We start from the raw sequence: 11,979 nt of genomic DNA, 5'->3' as shown, positions 1-11,979 counted from the left end.
TTGGGAGCGCTGGCCCCTGACTGGTGCTGCAGACCTGCACAAGCCTTCCCACAGTTTAAACATTGCCTGCCTCTTGCAGGGCAGTGTTTCTTTAAGTGGGCGTTGCTGCAGTTCGTGCATGTCATGACATCGCCGTCCTGACGCACCGTGCGTCGTCGCACATGCGCAGTGCAGGTGTCGGCTGCTTCGTTATCCCATTTGCATCGTGCATGGGTGGGGCCCCGGAAAAAGCACGCAAAATGGTCGCTTTCATCAATGCTGAGGCGCTACTTCCGGGAGATGGCCTACACGCTCTCTGCCTCGTGGGAGGCAAGCTTCTCATTTTCAGCCGATTTGTACTGGGCATGCTTTTGGCGTGCTCATGCACTGTGCATGTTTCAATCGCGACTGGCAGGGTCATATGCTTGATTTTCAGTAGCTGCTCTCTCAGAGGTTCAGAGTGAACTCCAAAAACGATTTGGTCTCTAATCATGGAGTCAGCAATATCACCAAAGTTGCAGGACACCGCTAGCAGGCAGAGGTTAGTTAAGAAGGAGTTGAAAGATTCATCTTTACCTTGTAGACGCTGTTTGAATGTGTAGCGCTTGAAGAGTTCATTGGTGTCCACTTCACAGTGACTGTCAAACTTGTCCAGGATGGTCTGAAACTTTGTCTTGTCCTGGCCTTCGGTGAAGAGAAAAGAGTTGAAGAGTTTGATGGCTTGATCACCCACTGTTGAGAGGAGAAGCGCGATCTTCCTTGCATCAGACGCGCCCACGAGGTCTGAAGCTTCAATGTACAGCAGAAACTTTTGCTTGAATGTCCGCCAGTTGGCACTGAGATTGCCGGAGGTCCTGAGCTGCTGAGGAGCCTGAATCTTCTCCATGGTGCCGGGATACATTTGCTGGTCATCACGGAACGGACTGAGGTAAACCACCTAGATTAAGCAGTCTCCTGGTAGCATGATGTGTTATGTACTCTGGGATGTACACAGGCTGCAACTGGATGCATCTTTAACCAAAAGATACTCCAGACCTTGAAGTTAGTTCAATCTGATTTATTGAACCAGTAGCACAGTTAGCACAGTTCTCCATGAGTTCGAGTCTCTGCTAACCTAAGTGTGGTTACTCTGTCTAACTGAACCAGAATAGCTCTTAGTCATGTGCTGGAGGTGTGATACTGTACATACATCCTGACTCACTCTGTAGATGTTCATCAGTGGAAAGACTCGGAATGTAAGTCCCTCGTGCCTTTTATAGTGAGATACCACCCCTGAGTGTCCTGTCTGCTTATTGATCATGTCCTGTTCTTGGTGTTCATTAGCTGCCTGTCTGTGCCTGTCTGTATATCATTATCTGCATGTCTGCATATCATGACAGATCACACCTACGTTGCCTGGCAACAGCCACACTCGTTCATTCCCTTAACACGCAGGTGGTTTAGGACCTCAGGGTGTCCCAAAATGTTTTACAGATCAGAAAGAACTTTTCAGGCATGGCAACTGGAGTAAAGTAGAAAATGTTGGATGTTCAATGTAGAATATGCAGTTTATGGGAGCTAACTGATCAGTATATAGCAAACACAACTGTAAAACTGTACAAACATTTCAGTATTTAATATTTTAAAAACAGTTCAATGTGCTCAATTGTGCTTAGCTGGCTTATAAAATTCTTAAAATGACAGTGAATTTGAAATTAACTTCAAACGTTGATCCCAAATTCACAGTGCCTCCAGAAATGATTATTTTTCTCTGAGTGCCTAATAAACATAGGGAAACTGAGGACCCAGTGATCCTGGAAAGGAATATTAGTCAAAGAACGGCAAACAAATCCTCAATCCCTTACCTTAACTCCTTGACAAGGAATTCTTTCTGTCTAAGGAAGTACAAGAGACCTAAATTTGGTTAGATGAACAATTGGTTCCAGTTATGTTAAAAGATTTAAGTTCTTGTCACGTTATCAAGGAAATGAAATCATGAACAGTTTATTTTTAAATTAATCCGCTGGAGCTATTGATGAAGTTTGGACAATGAAGTGAATAGCATCTTAATGTTGAATAACAAAATCAAGCTAGGTACTATTGGTGATAAAATGTTTTGGATAAAGATCAGGGGCGGGATTCACCCCTACCCGGCGGGCGGGGGGTTCCGGCGTAATGGAGTGGCAGAACCACTCCGACGTAGGGCTGCCCCAAAGGTGCGTAAGTCTCCGCACCTTTAGGGGCCAAGCCCTTACCTTGAGGGGCTAGGCCCACGGCGGAGTGGTTTGCGGTCCACCGGCTGGCGGGAAAGGCCTTAGCGCCACGCCAGCCGGGGCCGAAAGGTCTTCGTCGGGCGACGCATGCGCGGGAGCGTCAGCGGCTGCTGACGTCATCCCCGTGCATGCGCAGGGAAGGGGGTCTCTTCCGCCTCTGCCATAGTGAAGACCATGGCGAAGGCGGAAGAAAAAGAGTGTCCACACGGCACAGGCCCGCCCATGGATCGGTGGGCCCCGATCGCGGGCCAGGCCATCGTGGGGGCACCCCCCGGGACCAGATCGCCCCGCGCCACCCCCCCCCCAGGACCCCGGAGCCTGCCCGCGCCGCCTTGTCCCGCCGTTCAAAAGGTGGTTTAATCCACGCTGGCGGGACAGGCATTCCAGCAGCGGGACTTTGGCCCATTGCGGGCCGGAGAATCGGCGGGGGTGGGCCCGCTGACCTGCGCGGCGTGATTCCCACCCCGGCCGAATCTCTGGTGGCAGAGACTTCGGGACACGGCGGGGGCGGGATTCACTCCAGCCCCCGGCGATTCTCCGACCCGGCGGGGGGTCGGAGAATCCCGCCCCAGGTCCCCTAGTGTTGCTTATGGAGACTCTTTTCATTTTGTTGCTCAAAATTACGAGAAAGGTCAGGGGTAGACCATTCTTCCCTTGAATCTGTTCTGCCATTCGGTTGGATCAAAGCAGTGTCTTTCCAAAATCCATTTCATCACCTTGAACACCGTTACCTCACTAAACCTGACCACTCTGTTTTGAAATTGTTCCTGTTACTCCCAGACTGGGTGTTCCCGTTAGTCCCGGACTGGGAGTTCCCGTTACTCCCGGACTGGGAGTTCCCGTTAGTCCCGGACTGAGTTCCTGTGAGCCCCGGATTGGGAGTTCCCGTTAGTCCCGGACTGAGTTCCTGTGAGCCCCGGACTGGGAGTTCCCGTTGGTCCTGGACTGAGTTCCTGTGAGTCCTGGGCTGGGACACTCATGTTGTGTCCCACGGGTGGGCCTTTACTTTTGAGTTCAAATAAAGTTTCTTTAACCTTTATCTTCATGTCTCCTGGATCACTACACTTACGCATCACAGAATTGTTCTGCTGCAGAAGGAGGCCATTCGGCCCATCGTGCCTGCACCGGCTCACCAAATCAGTATTCTGACTGAGTGCCATTGCCCCTGCCTTTTCCCCTGCACGTTGTTTTTATTCAAATAATATTCTAACTCCCTCTTGAGTGCCTTGATTGGACTTGTCTCCAGGCAGGGCATTCCATAACCCAACCACTCGCTCTCTGGAAAAAGCTTTTTCTCACATCACATTTGCTTCTTTTGCAAATCACTTTAAATCTGTGCCCTTCCGTTATTGATCCTTTTCTGAGAGAACAGTTTCTCCCTAACTACTGTTTCCAGCGCCTAAAGCTTTTGAACACCTCTATCAAACCTCCTGAGTTGCCTTGCTCTAATGTTAAGGTTAGAGCCCCTTGATGTGGACTGTCACAGCAGAGGATGTGGTCTTTCTCTATTTACCCCAGCAACTTCTTTAATCATTTCTAAATGCCTTAGTTATGTCACCCCGTAACCTTATATACTCGAGAATATACAAGACTAGTTTATGCAAGTTCTCTTCATAGTCCTTCAATCATCCTTGACAAACCTTTTTTCCGTCTAGTCATTGCCAATTAGAATGAAAACCCTATTGTGAGAGATTTTGTTTTCTTCACCGCTGAACACATCCGATGAATTCTTAGCATTGAGGTTTTTTTTGCAGAGTTCAGCAGGATTATCATTAATTTAAATTTTTTTTAGAGTACCCAATTCATTTTTTCCAATTAAGGGGCAATTTAACATGTCCAATCCACCTAGCCTGCACATCTTTGGGTTATGGGGGCGAAACCCACCAAACACGGGGAGAATGTGCAAACTCCACACGGACTGGGACTATCATTAATGACATTGTAAGAACAACTCTAGCCATATTTAGGACCACTCACCTACACAACTAAGTGTGAGGCTGGGTGATAGGATTATGGCACACAATATGGAGCAGCTAGTTAATGAGAACTGGTTCGAGAAAGTGGGGTAAATAAGAGTTTGAAATTGGAGTGCTTCTCTAGCTTAAAGGGCAGGATTTACTGACCGTTCCCACCAGCAGGATCTCCCGGCCCCACCTACGCTGATCCTCCACCGTGTGTTCCCTGGCAGCGGAGAGTGAAAACATTGGGAGGCCACATTGACAGCGATGGGACCGGATGATCCCTCCGCTAGTTAATGGTGGCCGCCTCTGCTTTCGCAGAATATGCTATGGGGCGGGGGGGGGGGGTAATCCTGCCTGAAATCTTTTTTTAATTTAAAGTACCCAATTTTTTTCCAATTAAGGGTAAATGTAGCATTGTCAATCCACCTGCCCTGCACATCTTTGGGTTGTGGAGGTGAAACCCACGCAGACACGGGGAGAATGCGCAAACTCCACACGGACAATGACCCGGGGCCGGGATCGAACCTGGGACCTCGCCGCCGTGAGACAGCAGTGCTAACCACTGCACCACTGTGCCGCCCCTAAAATCTTTCCTTTGATGTTAATCATCTAGTCCTTTTTCTTTTTCCTACCCAAGCAGATTTTGCCAAGCAATGCTTTTACCATTTTATAGCCAAGGTAAAGGAAAAGCCCCAATACAGTTATAATGATGGCAATTACATCCATTAAGTAGTACTGATAAAAAGGTAACTCATTGCCTACAGCTCTCAAATGAGCAGCCCCTCTGTGCTTTATCGTATATTCAATCCAGAAAACAGCAAGTTCTACTGGAGCCAGTGGCACGTCTCTGTGTAAGGCAGACATACGCTTCATGTTCTCTCGGTAAGAAGGGTTTTCTATGACCGTCTTCACAGCCTGGTACATAACATTCCTCTTCAAATGAGCCAATTCCAACATGACTGCAGCTCCCCGGGCTTTGAGGCGCATAATATTATCATACTGATCGCCAAAGATTGGGATACCAACCACGGGGACACCGTGATAGATGGCCTCATAAACCCCATTTTCACCACCGTGAGTGATGAAAGCTTTTGTCTTTGGATGACTCAGAAGGTCATTTTGAGGAAGCCATTTTATTGTTTTGGTGTTGTTTCCCAATGTTGAGGGCGCCTTGCCGATATATCGCCAGATTACCTTCTGAGGGAGCTGCGCCAGTCCTGCTGCCACTTCCGAGGCCAATGCTGGCGGAAGCATCCCTACAATACTCCCCAAGGAGAAGATCACAACCCCATCCTCCCCAGAGCTGTCCATGAACTGCTGCAGATCCGGAGACAGGGGCGTGCCCGGTCTGCACTGAAACCCCCCGATGTAGACCAGGTTTGGCATGATTGGCCTCGGGAATTCAAAGATGCAGTCAACCTTCATTAGATAGATATCGGCCTTTCGGTAAAGCTCTTCCATTGTAATGTCGCTTTGGAGATAACGCCGACATAGTTCATTGTACCGTGGGCTTATGTAGAACCTGCTCATGAAATCAGTCAGACCATATACAAAAACATTCTTCAATCTGTCTAAAAACATCATTCTGTCTGTCAAGTACGAATTTAGCACAGGCACATAGGAAAGTGGGGATGGAGCTACATTAAAGTGGAGATCTCCAGTGGTTGCCCATCTGCCAAAAAGCACTATTGGGATGTCAAGGAAATGCGCCAACATGCCACCAGCTGCATTATATGGATCAGCCAAAACCACATCGAAACCTTCAGCTTTTAGTCGCTGTAGGAGTGCAGGATCCGTGAACATCGCCTTGATGGGCGGAATCATTGCGTCAGAAGTGCGGGAAAATAAGAGGAATAGCCCCCATGTAGCTGAGATGCTGGATAGGAAACCAGTCCCAGCATAGGCCGAACTGAAGATAAAGTTTTGAACGCTTTCAGAAAGCATTTTCCGACTCTGACCTGAGGCAATGGGGATTGTTTCGAGGGCAAAATCTTCAGAGGTTTCTTCGACACTCGTGGAATCGCTGCTCCTCAGCACCGTCACCTCATGCTTCCTCTCCACCAGCTCCAAGAGCAGGGTTTTCATCAGGAGCCAGTGGCTCCAATCTGCGGGGACAGCCAGGATCCTCGCTGCTTCCATGTCGGAGTGTTTGGCACAAAATAACATCACGCAGCACAGAATAAATGTTCCAGGAGCTGCTAATGTCATTTTCAGTCTAAATCTAAAGGCAATAATGAAGAATGTTGTTTTGCGATGCTAAAAGCTGCCCTGTGTAGGTTTCTAATTACAGTTTGCTACACCACCAGCAATGCCAAATATGGACATTGGTCCTGTTCCAGAAACTAATTCTTGCCTTGCTCCAACACGTTTACCAAAGTGTTTTAGAAATTAAAGCTCAAAGGCAACAGGAAAATATTCTGTGCATTGAAATGGGTTTATATTTGATTTCACTCATGAAGGAACAGTAGAAATTAAGAGTAAAGCCAACAGCTTAACTTTGGGACAATGTGGAGCTGGACACTAAATGAGCTACTTTTGACATCATTCCGAAAGCACAGTGTTTTCACATGCGCGCTGACTACACCCAGCTCCACATTACCACCACCTCTCTCCACTCCCCAACAATTGCTAAGCTATCAGACTGATTATCCGACATTCAGTGCTGGATAAGCAGCAAATTCCTCCAATTAAATATTAATTTCGGTCCCTGCTCCAAACTCTGCTCCCGAGCTTCAATCTCTCTCCTGGCAACCATTTGGGATTAAGCCTGCCCATTTGCAACCTTGGTCCCAAGATGAGTTTTTGACCTCCACTCACCCCATCACTTAGACTGCCTATTTCCACTTCAGTAACGTTACCTCACTTCACCCCTGTCACAGCTCATCTACTGCTGAAATCCTCATCCATGTCTTTGTCACCTCTGAACTCTGCACTCCTGGCTGATCCCCCACATTCTACCCTCTGTAAACTGGAGGTCATCTAAAGCTCTGCTGCCTCCGCCTCTGCTTTTGGACTTTTGAGCAACTCTGATTTCCTACCGTTTGACGCTGTGCCTTTGCCTCCCTCGGCACTAAGCTCTCAAATTCCCTCCCAGCAGCTCTCTGCATCTCTACCTCGCTGCTTTCCTCCTTTAAGGCAAGTTTTAAACCTACCTCTGTGTTCACATCTCCTTATACTGTTTTCTAATGCTCCTGTAAAATGCCTTCTGATTTTATTGCATTAACGATGCCAAAGAAATATAAATTATCATTATTGTACTTTTGAATGAATATATTTATAATATGGAATCCCTACAGTGCAGAAGGAGGCCATTTGGCCCATCAGGTCTGCACCAGCCCTTGGAAAGAGCACCCTACCTAGGCACACGCCTCCACCCTATCTCGTAACCCAGTAACCCCACCTAACCTTTTGGACATTAAGGGGAAATTTCGCTTTCCCAATCCACCTAACCTGCACATCTTTCGGCTGTGGGAGAAAACCGGAGCACCCGGAGAAAACCTACGCAGACATGGGGAGAAAGTACAAACTGCACAAAGACAGTCACCGAGGCCGGAATTGAACCCTGGTCCTTGTTGCTGTGAGGCAGCAGTGCTAACCACTGTGCCTCCGTGTCACTCATATGTAACTCACAGCTTGTGTGTTGCAAAGATTGAACCACAAACAATACTTTGAATATTACATTCACTGCATGGGCAGTATATGTCATCAACCGCAACCCCCCCCCCCCGAAAAACCTGCTCTCAAGGCTCATTGTCGTGTCTGATCTGGCTACAGGCATGTCTGATTCTTTCAAGGTTGAGATTACCATGTCCATAGAATCCTGCGGTATCAAGGAGGCCATTCAGCCTATCACGCCAATACCAGCCCCTTGAAAATAAATCAGAGCAAGGAAAATCAGAGACTTATCACAGAACATAGACCATAGAACATACAGTGCAGAAGTAGGCCATCCGGCCCATCGAGTCTGCACCGACCCACTTAAGCCCTCATTTCCACCCTTTCCGCATTGTCATGATATGCACTCATGCACATAATGAGATACAGACAGGCAGTGACAGACACTCAGTACAGCCAATCAACACACAGGACAGAACACAACCAATCACCAGGCAGAATGCTAGAGGGGCGTTTCCCACTATAAAACACACGAGGCATCAGCACTCTGCCTCTTTCCACTGGTGACAACTGTAGTGACAGTCAGGGTGTATATATCAGTTAGCATCTTCTACACGTGACTCAGAGTTAGTCTGGTCTAGTTAGTTATAGTTAGCACACTTAGATTAGTAGAGAGTCAAACCCACAGTGAACGGTGTGCACTGCTCAGCAAGTTCAATAAAGCGTATTGAACTAACATCAAAGTGTGGTGTTTACTTTCAAGTACAACTGCATCCAGTTGCAGTCCGTGTTTCCCCAGGGTGAATAACACAATATGGTACCAGTAGTCTACTTTATCTTAGTGGTTTACCTCGAGTGATTCCGTGACGACCAGCAAGTGCCTTCCAGCTGCATGGAGAAGATCCAGGCCCCTCCACAGCTCTGGATCTCCGGCAATCTCGGCGCCAACTGGCGGGTCTTCAAGCAGAGGTTCCTTCTCTACATTGAGGCCTCAGGCCTCGAGGATGCGTCTGATGCCAGAAAAACCACGCTGCTCCTATCAACTGTGGGGGACCAAGCCATCCAGATTTTCAGCTCGCTTACTTTTACCGACGGCGAGGACAAGACCAAATTCAATGAAGTTCGCCAGTCACTGTGAAGTCGAAACAAATGAGAGCTTTGAACACTATGTTTTCCAGGGTAAGGATGAACCTTTCTAACTCATCTCATCTCCGTATATTAGCGCGGTCCTGCAATTATTGTGACAACGCTGATTCCATCATCAGGGATCAGATCGTGTTTGGGGTGCACTCCGATTCTTTGCGGGAGCAACTTCTCAAAATTAAACACATGACCCTGCCAGTCGCAATCGAGACGTGTAAAGTACATGAACAGGTGAGAAGTTGGTACTCCCATTTCAAATCGGCAGAGCAGGAACGACTTGCCTCCCACGAGGCAGAGAGTGTACAGGCCGTCGCCCAGATGCAGCGCCTCAGTATCGATGAAGCGGCCACTTCGCGCGCTTTTCCCAGGGCCCCACGCATGTGCAACACGAACGGGAGAACGAAGCGGCCGAAGACCAAACTGCGCAGGTGCGAATGTCGGCTGACTGCACTGCACATGTGCGACGGCGCACGGAGCGTAACAACGTCAAAGTCATGACGTGCTCGAACTGCGGCACCGCCCACTTAAAGCGGCAATGCCCTGTAAAAGGCAGGCAATGTTTAAATTGTGGGAAGCCTGAACATTATGCAGCCTTGCGCAGGTCTGCACCACCGGTCAAGGCCAGCGATCCCATTTCCAACGCAAGCGCGTCCGATGTGTGCAGCAAGGTTTACTGGATTCTGATCCTGGTAGCACTACGGATCCAGAGGACGACTGCCTGGAGTCCCCATATCGTGTGGGCATCATCACTACATGTGAGTATGTCTCCTCAAATTCAGCAAGATGCCTATCTATCCTCAATGTGGATTCCGCGGACGAATGACCTGCTGTCATACAAGTAAATCAATGCAGCATACAGTTCAAGCTGGACACTGATGTTTCAGCCAATCTCATCTCTCAAGCCGATTTTGACCGCATTAAAAGCAACCAAGAATTCTTCCGCCAGCCTGCCAGCTCCTCGATTATAATGGCAATACCATAACTGCACTAGGATCTTGCCATTTATTTGTCTCCAACAAGACCATCAATGTCACACTGCGATTCGAAATCGTCAAGCCTGATAAGGCATCCTTGCTTGGTGCCCATGCATGCAAGCTACTCAACCTCGTACAGCGAGTCCATGCCATGTCTTCTTCCAGTGTGAATCTTCAGGCTGACATTGATGACATCCTTGCACAATACCTGGATGTGTTTACTGAAATGGGTACTCTGCCTTATTGCTACAAGATCTTACTCAGGCCTGATGCCACGCCTGTAATCCATGCACCACGCCGGGTACCGGCTCCTCTGAAGGAACATTTAAAGGCACAGCTACAGGAGCTCCAAGACCAGGGCATAAGATTGGGTCAGCTCGATGGTCTGTGTGAAGAAGCCCTCAGGAGAGTTGCGGATATACAGAGACCCTAAATATCTTAACCGGAACATAATGCGGGAACACTACCCGATCCCGAAGCGGGAGGAACTGACCAGTGAGATGGCACATGCCAAATTCTTCATGAAGCCAGATGCATCGCGTGTTTCTGGCAGATACAACTGGACGAGTCCAGCAGGAAACTCTGCACGTTCAACACACCATTTGGCAGGTACTGTTTTAACCGCCTGCCATTCGGCATTGTTTCAGCCTCTGAAATCTTCCACAGGATCATGGAGCAGATGATGGAGGACATTGAGGGTGTGCGTGTCTATGTAGATGATGTAATCATATGGTCCACGACCCCGGAGAACACATATCTTGTCTCAAACAAGTCTTTCGACGTGTCCATGCAAACAGCCTCAAGCTGAACAAGGCCAAGTGCTCCTTTGGCATGTCATCCATCAAGTTCTTGGGCGGCCAAATATCCCAGCAGGGTGTGCGACCAGATTCCGCAAAGTCAAAGGCCATTAACGCTATGAAGACCCCGGAAGACAAAAAGGCGGTGCTACGCTTCCTCGGTATGGTGAACTTCTTGGGAAAATTCATTCCTAACCTGGCCTCGCACACCACGGCTCTCAGGCATCTGGTGAAGAAGTCCACTGCATTCCAGTGGCTACCCACACATCAAGCAGAGAGGCTCGAGCTAAAGGCAAAGCTCACCACTGCTCTGGTAATAGCGTTTTTTGACCGGACAGGGAAACAAAAATCTCCACGGATGCAAGCCAGGGCAGCATTGATGCGGTGCTCCTCCAGAAGGATGACTCCTTGTCCTGGGCTCCAGTTGCTTATGTGTCAAGGGCCATGACTTCTACTGAACAGAGGTATGCCCAGATAGAAAAAGAGTGCCTGGGCCTCCTAACCGACATTGTAAAGTTCCATGACTACGTCTACGGTCTACCAACCTTCACAGTGGAGACTGACCACAGACCCTTGGTCCATATCATTCATAAGGACTTGAATGACATGACGCACAGGCTTCAGCGCAATCTCCTTTGACTCCGAAGGTACGATTTTGAGTTAGTATACACACCAGGCAAGAAGCTGATAATTGCGGATGCTGTGTCCCGCTCCATCACCTCGCCCTGTGAACAGGTTGACTTCTTCCGCCAAATTGAGGTACAGGTGCAACTGTGTGCCAGCAACCTCCCTGCTTCAGATGAAAGAGTGATCAGCATTCGTGAAGAGACTGCCAAGGACCCTCTTCTGCAGCGTGTAATGCACCACCTCGCAAATGGCTGGCAAAAAGGGCAATGCCCTCAGTTCTTTAATATAAAGGATGACCTGACAGTCGTCGAGGGAATCCTCCTCAAGCTAGATCGTATCGTTATTCCTCGCAGCCTGCAGAGCTTAGTGCTCAAACAAATCCCCGAGGGACACCTAGGTGTCGAAAAGTGTCGGCGCAGGGCCCGGCAGGCTGTCTATTGGCCTGGGATCAGCCAGGACATATCCAACATGGTCTTCAATTGTGCGACCTGCCAGCGTTTCCAGCCTGCTCAGGCAAATGAAATACTCCAGCAACACAAGATCGTGACCTCTCCGTGGTCCAAGGTGGGAATCGACCTTTTACACGCCAATGGGCGTGACTATGTGCTCATCATAGATTACTTCTCAAATT

At 48.6% G+C, this 11,979-nt stretch overlaps 1 pseudogene; it reads right to left on the bottom strand.

The window, feature by feature from the left end:
• Nucleotides 1-2,609: 2,609 nt before the first annotated feature.
• LOC140394094 (UDP-glucuronosyltransferase 2C1 pseudogene) lies at nt 2,610-6,345 on the bottom strand (annotated as a pseudogene).
• Nucleotides 6,346-11,979: the final 5,634 nt, after the last annotated feature.

Source organism: Scyliorhinus torazame, chromosome 17 (genome assembly GCF_047496885.1).
Source record: "Scyliorhinus torazame isolate Kashiwa2021f chromosome 17, sScyTor2.1, whole genome shotgun sequence".
Lineage (NCBI taxonomy): Eukaryota > Metazoa > Chordata > Chondrichthyes > Carcharhiniformes > Scyliorhinidae > Scyliorhinus > Scyliorhinus torazame.
This window is presented reverse-complemented; position numbering and strand designations above follow the sequence as displayed.